This window comes from Oncorhynchus nerka, linkage group LG6 (assembly GCF_034236695.1).
Source record: "Oncorhynchus nerka isolate Pitt River linkage group LG6, Oner_Uvic_2.0, whole genome shotgun sequence".
Lineage (NCBI taxonomy): Eukaryota > Metazoa > Chordata > Actinopteri > Salmoniformes > Salmonidae > Oncorhynchus > Oncorhynchus nerka.
In genome coordinates, this window is record NC_088401.1 from 60,366,843 (window position 1) to 60,381,064 (window position 14,222).

General features: G+C 43.0%; 1 protein-coding gene across 1 annotated transcript in view; it reads right to left on the reverse strand.

Moving 5' to 3' along the window:
* Positions 1 to 14,222, reverse strand: part of LOC115130791 (alpha-1,3-mannosyl-glycoprotein 4-beta-N-acetylglucosaminyltransferase B) — a 173,632-nt gene that overhangs the window by 153,567 nt on the left and 5,843 nt on the right. The window lies entirely within an intron of this gene.

Consider the following 14,222-nt stretch of genomic DNA (forward strand, 5'->3'; position numbering starts at 1 on the left):
AAAAACATTCCGTTATTATGTACCTTGACTCCCTCGAAAACACAGATGTATCACAAACAAGCACACATACACGCACAGCCAATAACACAGTCATACCATAACAATGGGTTTACTATAAAACACAATGAGAGAAAGTGAGAGGTAGATGGAGGAGCAGGGTCTCAGAGCCAGTAGAGTAGTGTGGAAGTTAGGTGGGTTGTGTTTCTACATATAGAGTGTGTCTGAGGAACCCAAGGGGTCTGGCCTGTGGAGCTGTGCTCACACACACACGGAGTAATGAGGTCCCAAGAGCTGGCTGGACACGCCACAAACACATAGGGTGCACACACGTGAACTCACACCCACATGAACAACTCACACCCACATGAACAACTCACACCCACATGAACAACTCACACCCACATGAACAACTCACACCCACATGAACAACTCACACCCACATGAACAACTCATACCCACATGAACAACTCATACCCACATGAACAACTCATACCCACATGAACAACTCATACCCACATGAACAACTCACACCCACATGTACAACACACACACGAACAACACACACACACACACACGAACAACACACACACGAACAACACACACACACACATACATTAACACACACACACGTGCATGCGCACCAGCACACACACACACACTCTCCAAAACCAGTAGACAAATTTGTGTTCCTCACATCCCCTCATAAACAGCTTTAACACACACTAAACATGGCGCTGACCGTCTAAAAACTGTTATTAAAACTAAAACTAAAACACAACCAAGCATCCATCCCTGAGAGAGACTCAGTAATAAGGGCCGTCTTCTTGTCCAGACATGATCAAACATTTCGTCATCCTCAAACGTCTGTGTCATGTTGAGCTAATAACAGTAATTTGTATTCGACCAAAGGTCAGTGACTTAGCGGTTAGCCACTTAGCTAGCAAGATCTGTTAAAACTGATAAGAACAGATTTGAGGTGGAACCAAAAAGAGGGTGGGGTGAGAGTAGCGCTGACCTTGACAAGAGACGGTGACAAGGGGAACTGACTGAAGAGAAACACACTCTGCCATCCTCTGTTTCACAATAAGCAGGTCATTGCGGCTAAATTGTGATAGAACAGATAATGTGCGGGAAACAGGTGCTGCAGCACCAAATGAGACAGTATCTGGAAGACATGTACCACAGCTGCTAAATAATGTTTTTGTATATATATATATATATATATATATTAGAGGTCGACCGATTATGATTTTTCAACACCGATACCGATACTGATTATTGGAGGACCAAAAAATGCCAATACCGATTAATTGGACGATTTCTTTCTTTCTTTCTTTGTAATAATGACAATTACAACAATACTGAATGAACACTTATTTTAACTTAACAATAATACATCAATAGAAATCAATTTAGCCTCAAATAAATAATGAAACATGTTCAATTTGGTTTAAATAATGCAAAAACAAAGTGTTGGAGAAGAAAGTAAAAGTGCAATATGTGCCATGTAAAAAAGCTAACGTTTAAGTTCCTTGCTCAGAACATGAGAACATATGAAAGCTGATGGTTCCTTTTAACATGAGACTTCAATATTCCAAGGTAAGAGGTTTTAGGTTGTAGTTAATATAGTATTTATAGGACTATTTCTCTCTATCCGATTTGTATTTCATATACCTTTGACTATTGGATGTTCTTATAGGCACTTTAGTATTGCCAGTGTAACAGTATAGCTTCCGTCCCTCTCCTCGCGCCTGCCTGGGCTCAAACTTGCAGAGCAAGGGGAATAACTACTCCGTCTCAGAGTGAGTGACGTTTGAAACACTATTAGCGCGCACCCCGCTAATTAGCTAGCCATTTCACATCGGTTACACCAGCCTAATCTCGGGAGTTGATTGGCTTGAAGTCATAAACAGCTCAATGCTTCAAGCATTGCGAAGAGCTGCTGGCAAAACGCACAAAAGTGCTGTTTGAATGAATGCTTACAAGCCCGCTGCTGCCTACCATCGCTCAGTCAGACTGCTCTATCAAATATCAAATCATAGATTTAATATTTAACATAATAGCACACAGAAATTCGAGCCTTTGGTCATTAATATGGTCGAATCCGGAAACTGTAATTTCGAAAAAAAAAAAAAAGTTTATTATTTCAGTGAAATATGGAACTGTTCCGTATTTTATCTAACGGGTGGCATCCCTAAGTCTAAATATTGCTGTTACATTGTACAACCTTCAATGTTATGTTATAATTACATAAAATTCGGGCAAATTAGTTCGCAACGAGCCAGGCAGCCCAAACTGTTGCATATACCCTGACTCTGCGTGCAATGAACGCAAAAGAAGTGCCACAATTTCACCTGGTTAATATTGCCTGCTAACCTGGATTTATTTTAGCTAAATATGCAGGTTTAAAATATATACTTCTGTGTATTGATTTTAAGAAAGGCATTGATGTTTATGGTTAGGTACAGTCATGCAACGATTCTGCTTTTTTCGCAAATGCGCCTTTGTTAAATCATCCCCCGTTTGGCGAAGTTGGCTGTCTTTGTTAGGAAGAAATAGTTTTCACACAGTTCGCAACGAGCCGGATGGCCCAAACTGCTGCATATACCCTGACTCTGTTGCAAGAGAAGTGACACAATTTACCTAGTTAAAAGAAATTCGTGTTAGCAGGCAATATTAACTAAATATGCAGGTTTAAAAATATATACTTGTGTATTGATTTTAAGAAAGGCATTGATGTTTATGGTTAGGTACACGTTGGAGCAACGTCAGTCCTTTTTCGCGAATGTGCGCCGCATCAATTATATGCAACGCAGGACACGTTAGATTAACTAGTGATTATGATTGATTGATTGTTTTTTATAAGATAGGTTTAATGCTAGCTAGCAACTTATCTTGGCTTCTTACTGCATTCGCGTAACAGGCAGGCTCCTCGTGGAGTGCTATGAGAGGTAGGTGGTTAGAGCGTTGGACTAGATAACTAAGGTTGCAAGATTGAATCCCCGAGCTGACTTGCCTAGTTCAATAAAGGTGTAAAAAAAAAAAAAAAAATCAAATCAGTGTCCAAAAATACTGATTTCCGATTGTTATGAAAACTTGAAATTGGCCCTTGAAATCGGCCCTAATTAATTGACCATTCCAATTGATTGTACGTACATATACTGTGCCACGCAAAAGATTGGACACACCTACTCACTCAAAAGGTTTTTCTTTATTTTTACTATTTTCTACATTGTAGAATAATAGTGAAGACATCAAAACTATGAAATAACACATATGGAATCATGTAGTAACCAAATATTAGTGTTAAACAAATCAAAATATGAGATTCTTCAAATAGCCACCATTTGCATTGATGACAGCTTTTCAAACTCTTGGCATTCTCTCAACCAGCTTCACCTGGAATGCTTTTCCAAAAGGTTTAAAGGAGTTCCCACATATGCTGAGCACTTGTTGGCTGCTGGCTGTTTTTCCTTCACTCTGCGGTCCGACTCATCTCAAACCATCTCAATTTGGTTGAGGTCGGGAGATTGTGGAGGCCAGGTCATCTGATACAGCATTCCATCACTCTACTTCTTGGTCAAATAGCCCTTACACAGCCTGGAGGTGTATTGGGTCATTGTCCTGTTGAAAAGCAAATGACAGTGGGACTAAGCCCAAACCAGATGGGATGGCGTAGCGCTGCAGGATGCTGTGGTAGCCATGCTGGTTAAGTGTGCCTTGAATTCTAAATAAATCACAGACAGTGTCACCTGCAAATCACCCCCACACCATAACACCTCCTCCTCCATGCTTTATGGTGGGAAATACACATGCAGATATAATCTGTTCACCGGGTCTCAACAAGACACGGCGGTAGGAACCAAAAATCTCAAATTTTGACTCCTGACCAAAGGACAAATTTCCACCAGTCTAATGTCTATTGCTTGTGTTTCTTGGCCCAAGCAAGTGTTTTCTTCTTATTGGTGTCCTTTATTAGGTAGTTGTTGTGGAATTGTTAGATATTACCACACTGTCGGAACTAGAAGCACAAGCATTTCGCTACACTCGCATTAACATCTGCTACCCATCTGTATGTGACCAATAACATTTGATTTGTAGTGGTTTCTTTGAAGCAATTTGACAATGAAGGTCTGATTCACAGTCTCATCTGAACAGTTGATGTTGAGATGTGTCTATTACTTGAACTCTGTGAAGCATTTATTTGGGCTACAATTTCTGAGGCTGGTAACTCTAATAAACTTATCCACTGCAGTAGAGGTAACTCTGGGTCTTCCATTCCTGTGGCGGTCCTCATGAGAGCCAGTTTCATCATAGCTCTTGACGATACACTGAGTGGGAGGCCCTGGTGCACAACTGAGCAAGAGGACAAGCACATTAGAGTGTCTAGTTTGAGAAACAGACGCCTCACAAGTCCTCAACTGGCAGCTTCATTAAATAGTACCTGCAAAACACCAGTCTCAACGTCAACAGTGAAGAGGCAACTCCGGGATGCTTGCCTTCTAAGGCAGAGTTCCTCTGTACATTGTTCTTCTGCCATCTTAATATTTTATTTTTATTTGGACAGTCTGAGATATGTCTTTTTCTTTGCATCTCTGCCTAGCAGGCCAGGATCCCGGAGTCGCTTCTTCACTGTTGACGTTGAGACTGGTGTTTTGCGGGTAATATTTAATGAAGCTGCCAGATGAGGACTTGTCAGGCGTCTGTTTCTCAAACTAGACACTAATGTACTTGTCCTCTTGCTCAGTTGTGCACCGGGGCCTCCCACTCCTCTTTCTATTCTGGTTAGAGCCAGTCTTACAGACTCCCATCTCTCCCTCTCTCGCTCCTTCTCACTGGTTCCCTATCATTCCCCTTTATTTTCTCGACCTCCCTGCTGCTCTCTTTACCCTTCTCTCCCTCCCCACCATAATGTCCCGTTGTTCTTCTATCGCTCCTTTATATCCCTTTCCCCCCTCCCTCTCTCCCTTTCATTTAGGGAGTTTGGGAAGAGCTGTTAGTGACTCAGACCTTATTACCGGGGCTCGTGATTGGCCGAGGTTTCATTAACATACCTGTCATCTCGCTGCTAAAGAGAAGAGAGCCATCACTCTCACCTCTAACACAGAGCAATCCAGTCATCTTGGAGCCTATATTAGCCCTCAGACAACTTGGAGGATAGATTGCATCAGCGAGCCCAGAATATGAGGAAAAGAAACTCCATCTAAGGGAGTTGTATGAGTAGCAGTGGACTTCAAATTCGGCCATTTTGGGTCGAGGTATCGCTCAGTTACAAACGTAAGCAGGGGAATTGATTGGAGTAGTACATGTTGGAAACATAATACAGACAAAGGGATATGATTATTTAGAGTAACAAATCAATGTGTGATTGAGACAGACTGCTTGTTCACATGCATTGGGGGAGTGTCCTAGATATCTCTTTATATATCACCACTATAAATCGTCTAAAATGTTTGACAGTTTCCCCCTTGATAGATGAATCCCGCTTGTAGAGACTGGTGGGTCTATGCTGCAACTGCTCTCGGCTGATGCCCACCTGCTCTCAGCTGATGCCCAATTGTTTCACAATTGCTGTTACAATCAGAAAGTTGGCACTAAGCCACTGGAGGTGTCAATGAAGAAGCCATTTTGGCTCAACCATGTCACTACATAGAGTACATAGAGTACTTGTTAAAGTTTAGCCATGTCGCTTTAGGTCAGTCATGATTGTACCGAAAGTCTCTTGTATTGTCCTTTTTGGCTCTGATGCAGGTAATCTAGGCTGGCTGAGCCAGGTAGATGAGGAAGGCATCAATTTTTGCTCACTTGCACTGGTTAGCCTGGTTCCGAGTCAATGGGGTTATATGAGTGTGGGGTCCATGTTGGCTACATTACACTGCATCTATAGACTGGCTCTAAGTCAACGGGGTTATATGAGTGTGGGGTCCATGTTGGCTACATTACACTGCATCTATAGACTGGCTCTAAGTCAACGGGGTTATATGAGTGTGGGGTCCATGTTGGCTACATTACACTGCATCTATAGACTGGCTCTAAGTCAACGGGGTTATATGAGTGTGGGGTCCATGTTGGCTACATTACACTGCATCTATAGACTGGCTCTAAGTCAACGGGGTTATATGAGTGTGGGGTCCATGTTGGCTACATTACACTGCATCTATAGACTGGCTCTAAGTCAACAGGGTTATATGAGTGTGGGGTCCATGTTGGCTACATTACACTGCATCTATAGACTGGCTCTAAGTCAACGGGGTTATATGAGTGTGGGGTCCATGTTGGCTACATTACACTGCATCTATAGACTGGCTCTAAGTCAACGGGGTTATATGAGTGTGGGGTCCATGTTGGCTACATTACACTGCATCTATAGACTGGCTCTAAGTCAACGGGGTTATATGAGTGTGGGGTCCATGTTGGCTACATTACACTGCATCTATAGACTGGCTCTAAGTCAACGGGGTTATATGAGTATGGCATCAATTTTGGCTCTTTTGCTCTAGTCTTTAGCCTAACTAGGCTGGCTTTGAGGCAGTAGGCAGGTTTCCATTGACCCAGGTTTATTTGACAAAAGCAATGTCACAAAAAAATATTTGCGACATGTGCAATGGAACGACAGATATAGAAGAAATGTTCCTAAAGATCGACAACATTTTCATTAGTTCGACAGGAGTGGATTTCTCTTTTGTTTTTTTGCGACAAATGAAAATTGAAACAGTATTTTTCAAATAAATGATGATTGCCATATCATTTTGAAGTTATATGTGGTACGTGATTTCATCACATAACTATAAAGCCCCACTCCACATTAAATTCTAAAAGCCTGGCCTCCCGGGTGGCGCAGTCGCAGTGCCACCGGAGACTCTGGGTTTGAGCCCAGGCTCTGTCACAGCCGGCTGCGACAGGGAGGTCCATGGGGCGCCGCACAATTGGCTTGGTTGGGTTGTGTTTCAGAGGCTCTCAACCTTTGTCTCTCCCGAGCCCATACAGGAGTTGTAGCGACAAGACAGTAACTACTAATAATTGGATACCATAAAAAGGGGGTAAAAAAATAAAAGCCTATGCTTGTTCACCTACAGTGCCTTGCAGAAGAATTCATCCCCGTTGGTGTTTTTCCTATTTTGTTGCATTACAACCTCTAATGGATTTTTATTTGGATTTCATGTAATGGACAAATTACTCCAAATTCGTGAAGTGAAAAAAATAAATAGTTTCAAAAATGTAAACAATATAAAAAACGGAAAACTGGTGCGTGTTTATGTATTCACCCCTTTGCTATGGAGCCACTAAATAAGATCTGGTGCAACCAGTTACCTTCCGAAGTGTCACAATTGGTTAAATAAAGTCCACCTGTGTGCAATCTAAGTGTCACATGATCTGTCACATGATCTCAGTAAATATACACCTGTTCTGAAAGGCCCCAGAGTCTGCAACACTGAGAAGCAAGGGGCACCACCAAGACAGCGGCAGCATGAAGACCGAGGAGCCCTCCAAACAGGTCAGGGACAAAGTTGTGGAGAAGTACAGATCAGGGTTGGGTTATAAAAAAAATATCCGAAACGTTGAGCATCAGACGGAACACCATTAAATTCATTATTAATGCCCTCCAGGCAAGGAGGGCATTAATCAGAAAGCCAACAGAGAGACCAAAGATAACCCTGAATGAGCTGCAAAGCTCCACAGTGGGGATTGGTGTATCTGTCCATAGGACCACTTTAAGCACAGAGCTGGGCTTTATGGAAGTGGCCAGAAAAAAAGCCATTGCTTAAAGGTGTTTGCCAAAAGGCATGTGGGAGACTCCCCAAACACATGGAAGAAGGTACTCTGGTCAGATGAGACTAAAATTGAGCTTTTGGGCCATCAAGGAAAACGCTATGTCTACGCAAGCCCAACACCTCTCATCACCCGACATGCTGTGGGGAGGTTTTTCAGCGGCAGGGACTCGGAAACTGCGCTAAATACAGGGAAATTCTTGAGGGAAACCTGTTTCAGTCTTCCAGAGATTTGAGACTGGGACGGAGGTTCACCTTCCAGCATGACAATGACCCTAAGCATACTTCTAAAGCAATACGTGGTTTAAGGGGAAACTTTTCAATGTCGTGGGATGGCCTAGTCAAAGCCCAGACCTCAATCCAATTGAGAATCTGTAGTATGACTTAAAGATTGCTGTACACCAGCGGAACCCATCCAACTTGAAGGAGCTGGAGCAGTTTTGCCTTGAAGAATGTGCAAAAATCCCAGTGGCTAGATGTGCCAAGTGTATAAAGACATACCCCAAGAGACTTGCAGCTGTAATTGCTGCAAAAGGTGGCTCTACAAAGTATGGACTTTGGGGGGGTGAATAGTTATGCACGCTCAAGTTCTGTTTTTTTTGTCTTATTTCACAATAACAAATATTTTGCATCTTCAAAGTGGTAGGCATATTGTGTAAATCAAATAATACAAAACCCCCCCAAAATCCATTTAAATTCCAGGTTATAAGGCAACAAAATAGGAAAACCGCCAAGGGGGGTGAATACTTTCTTTACTTTCTTGACTTTCAAGATTGTCACCTTGCTTTTTCTGGTTGGCTGGCAAGTTTCACCATGTTCTGTACTAAGATGGCTGTTGACTGCTGTTGCAGTGTCGTAGCCTTTCGCAGGCTACCTGAGACATGAAACAGGTGTGAGGGCATACAGGCTGTTTATTCATGAGCAGTTTGCCTAAATGGGTAATGGAAACACTTCAACCACTACATTTTTAAATCGACAGTGTAGCTTTTTGTGAAAAAGGTTTTGTTTTTAGGTGTGACGTCATTACGTCCAGCTGTTTTGATCGGCACAAGGTCGTTAAATGGAAATGCACTCTAGCAGGAATATGTTGCATCCATCGACAAAAAAAAGAACACGTCACAATGGAATGGAAATGGAAACACAGCTAGTAATGGTGTCCATGTTGGCTGAGATGCACTGTTTCTAAGCTGGCGCAGAGTCAAATAGGTTGTATGAGCATGGGGATGACACGGGCTGAGTGCCCCTAACATGCGTTGATTACACACAGGAGACAGGGCGATATAATACCTCTGGCACAGGCTTGTTTAGACTCGTCTAAGATGTCACTGTCCCTCCCAGGACTACAGAACCAAAGCACAGAACAGGATAACATAACTAAGCCTGTTACCAGTACCCGTGTCTTCATGGTTGGGGTGGTGCGTGTGTGTGTCTGACAGTGCGTCACAAATGCCATATTGTATAAGTGGGCGTCTAGCCCAGAATGCATTTCATGCTCACATGACTGAACATGACAGGTCCTCTTTGCTGATCGTGCCCATAATGACTACCTATACACACCCATGCGGTGCACCATTCAACAACACACACACACAGTAGCACACACACAATATTCCCTACTAACTAAGAGAGTGTCAGTGTGGGGAAACAGCAGTAACTGAGGCTCATAAACCCAGAAGGTTGGAGAGAACGAACGAGAGAACGAGAGAGAGAGAGAGCAGGAGATGGAGCAGGAGATTGTGTGCGAGAGAGAGAGAACGAGCGAGAATGCAAGAGGGGGAAAGAGCGACAGAAAGCTAGCAAGCAGGAGAAACCATGTTTTTCCTCAGTTACACAAAAGCTAACCATTTCCAGTTATGGATCAAGGCTCTTTGTGAGAGAGCAGATCACACAGGAGGATAACGAGGAAGTCTCGCCTCCTCTCACTCTAACAAGCTAACTCCTCTACGGTGTAGGAGGTGGTGGAGAGGAAAATGACACAGTATTGGAAATAAGAGTGCTTTTATGGCAAAGAGACATAGCAAGGAAAACATTTGTTTAGAGCAGTCATTTGTTTAGAGCAGCAGCTACAGTATGTACGCAAACAATAAATAAGTACTGTAAACCTTCCCAGATATCCACAAACACACACACAGCCAAACTATCCAAAAACTCCCAAAGTGCCATAAAAAGCCCAGCACAAGACAGACAAGTTGAGCCAACCTATAGCAATCTCTGAGTGCCATAGGCAATTACACACCCATCACTACCTCAGTCTGTCACTCCCTCAGACACTCATCCTTGACTCTCCTCTAAATGTCAAGAGTGGAACAACAGTGTTCCAACAACAGATGGCTAAAACAGTGAGGGGAACCAGGCGTAATTGTATCTCTACACCACTGGTCTGATCCAGCCCATTCTCTACCCTGACAAAATCTGTCAATTCTGTCACCACTGCAAAGATAAACCAAACAAACACTGATATGACAAGACAAAACTGATGTGGGGCCTGTAATCTCTTGTAGACAGAGGCACGTAACATAACTGGTGTCGTAGCATCCTTCAGACTGTGGGATGCAACGACTAATGAGGGACTTTGTTCTGGTGCGCAGATTTGTCACTGGTCATTTGTACAAATCACGATGTTGCAAGTGCTCAAATATCGGGGAAGGGACAATTGGCCCATAGACTTTCCCATAACTTGCAAAGAGGGAGAGAGAGAACGAGTGGGGATGGAGCTCCTCGTTTTAACAAGTCTCCCTCATAACCTAATCGATTATCTGACACAATTACTTAAGTTTTTAGTTCTGGGTGTCCGAGTTTAGGATCCATGAAACATGTGTAGACAGAGGGTGACCGTGTGAGGAGTCTATCTGATCATATTAATTTGGTATCAGGCTGAATAGGATCGATGTGTGTGTGTGTATATATGTGTATCATTTCTATAGTCTCTCATCCTCTTTACCAAACTGCAGACAACAGACACACCGCCCTACCGGCTTTCACAGTCTCACATCAGAATTAAACGTTCATCCATGTTTCTCAAATGTCAAATTTCAAAGTGTTTAAGGTTAAGTTAAGGCGTTAACTCTGCATGTTTAAGGTAGGGTTAAGTTCAGGCATTAACTATGAATGGTGAAGGCAAGGGCTAAGGCTTGGGATATGTTTAAAACAAAAATATGGTGGATTCGAATTTACAACATTTGGAATTGGAGGCAGATGCATGCCATCGGCCATCCTGTCCACAATGCCCGAGAAAAACCTACTTGAAGCTAACAGCGCTCACTGCTGCCCCTAGTGGCTGGTTTCCATGTTATCTCCCAAAGTCCTCAAGACATGGATGAACGTCGAATACTGACTTGAATCATGGGTGACTTGGCTGCACCACACACTGGTACACATTTTGACTCAGTCTTGTGTATTTGTTCTAACTGTCATATGCATCATCCTTCATGCATGCCAACAGTGCTGTGGTTGGTGCTCGGAGCTGAAGGAGAGAGGAAGCCATTGCGTGTCAGTGATAGGAAGGAACACAGTTTCCAGAAAGAACTACTGGAAGAGTATGCCCTCTGGGTAAACATGTCTCTCCCCCTACTAGACCTTTGGGACTCAATGAGAGATACACACAGAGATACACAGAGAGAGAGAGAGAGAGAGAGAGAGAGATGAAGAGAGAGAGAAAGAGAGATGCAGAGAGAGAGAGATGATAGATTCTTCACATGCTGTCCTCCTGACATCACTGGCAGCAAGCTGTAGTGTGACCACACACACACTGAGGGATAGTAGGCCTGCCATGTTGTAGGCTGGCAGTGTTCTAGACCACACACTGAGGGAGAGTAGGCCTGCCATGTTGTAGGCTGGCAGTGTTCTAGACCACACACTGAGGGAGAGTAGGCCTTCCATGTTGTAGGCTGGCAGTGTTCTAGACCACACACTGAGGGAGAGTAGGCCTTCCATGTTGTAGGCTGGCAGTGTTCTAGACCACACACTGGACACCTCGTGCTTGGATGAGACACCTGCACCTTCACTAGCCGTACACACAATGTTTAATCACAATATAGTAAAGAGATAGAGAATCACACAATCACCCATAAATAGACGTAGTTCCAGGTTTATTACTCATATCAAATTAGCATACAGCTTCACAGACACAAAATTTCCCCATGACCATTTCTGTGTGTGTGTGTGTTGGGGTGCACACACACACACACACTTTTCTCCATATTGATATCGAGGGCGAGACAGCGGCCTCTTTAATTATCAATGAACACCACCTGCACGTGCCCAATCTGTTTGAGGAGTGTTTATTTTATGATGTAAGCGTGCTTGTGTGTGTGTGTGTGTCTTCAATAATATGGCCTTTGGCCACGTGCCAGCTTGTGTAATGAGTGACAAACACAGCGGATCAGATGATGCACAACATTGTTGCAAATTAGAAGGGACAAGTCAGTTCCTGCATTGGGAGCCTTGCCCCCCTAACTAACTAGGAAACAAAGTCACCTGGGTGGAAAGTAACTCCGGCCACTTGTACTTCCTGTGTGTAGATCGTGTCAAACCTGTTTGTCTTGTCAAGAAGAAACCCTGACGAAAACTTTGAATCAACGTTACAGCAATGTTGGCTTGTGACATAATAAATCATCGCGCCGGCGTATAAGAGAGCAACTCGATTCTTTCCATCTTCATTTCTTTAGCTAGATCTCATACCACCAAATGACCCACATGACACCCTTCAAAGTATTAATATGTCTCCCCAAGTATTATTGGGCATGCTGCTGTGCTAGACATGTTCATTTTTAGTCGAGCACCAGATGTGTCATCGGAGTGAGTCGGATGTTCCAAAAATCAAGATAATGCACCAGTCAAAATTTTGGACACACCTACTCATTCACTGCTTTTTCTTTATTTCTACATTGAAGAATAATAGTGAAGACATCAGAACTATGAAATAACACATATGGAATCATGTAGTAACCAAAAAAGTATAAAACAAATCAAAATATATTTTATATTTGAGATTCTTCAAAGTAGCCGCCCTTTGCCTTGATGACAGCTTTGCACACTCTTGGCATTCTCTCAACCAGCTTCACGAGGTAGTCACCTTGAATGCATTTCAATTAACAGGTGTGCCTTCTTAAAAGTTAATGTGTGGAATTTCTTTCCTTCTTAATGTGATTGAGACAATCAGTTGTGTTGTGACAAGGTAGGGGTGGTGTACAGAAGATAACCCTATTTGGTAAAAGACCAAGTCCATATTATGGAAAGAACAGCTCAAATAACCAAAGAGAAATGAGAGTCCATCATTACTTTAAGCCATGAAGGTCAGTCAATCTGGAAAATGTCAAGAACTTTGAAAGTTTATTCATATGCAGTCGTAAAAACCATCAAGCGGAATGATGAAACTGACTCTCATGAGGACTGCCATAGGAAAGGAAGACCCAGTTACCTCTGCTGCAGAGGATAAGTTCATTAGCCAGCCTCAAAAATTACAGCCCAAATAATTTATTCAGAGTTCAAGTAACAGACACAACTCAACATCTACTGTTCAGAGGAGACTGCGTGAACCGGGCCTTCATGGTCGAATTGCTGCAAAGAAACCACTACTAAAGGACACCAATAAGAACAAGATACTTGCTTTGGCCAAGAAACACAAGCAATGGACATTAAACTGGTGGAAATTTGTCCTTTGGTCTGATGAGTACAAATTTGAAATTTTTGGTTCCATCCACCGTGTCTTTGTGAGACGCAGAGTAGGTGAACAGATTATCTCCACATGTGTGGTTCCCACTGTGAAGCATGGAGGAGGAGGTGTGATGGTGCTTTGCTGGTGACACTGTCCGTGATTTATTTAGAGTTCAAGGCACACTTAACCAGCATCGCTACCACAGCATTCTGCAGCGATACGCCATTCCATCTGGTTTGCGCTTAGTGGGACTATCATTTGATTTTCAACAGGACAATGACGCAACACACCTCCAGGCTGTGTAAGGGCTATTTGACCAAGAAGGAGAGTGATGGCGTGCTACATCAGATGACCTAGCCTCCACAATCACCCGATCTCAACATAATTAAGATTGTTTGGGATGAGTTGGACCGCAGAGTGAAGCAAAAGCGGCCAACAATTGCTCAGCATATGTGGGAACTTCTTCAAGACTGTTGAAAAAGCATTCCAGGTGAAGCTGATTGAGAGAATGCCAAGAGTGTGTAAAGCTGTCATCATGGGAAAGAGTGGCTACTTTGAAGAATCAAAAATATATTTTGATTTGTTTAACACTTTTTTGGTTACTACATTATTCCATGTGTGTTATTTCATAGTTTTGATGTCTTCACTATTATTCTACAATGTATGGTTGCATCACTGCCTGGTATGGCAACGGATCGGCCTCTGACTGCAAGGCATTACAGAGGGTAGTGCGTACGGCCCAGTACATCACTGGGGCCAAGCTTCCTGCCATCCAGGACCTCTATACTAGGTAGTGT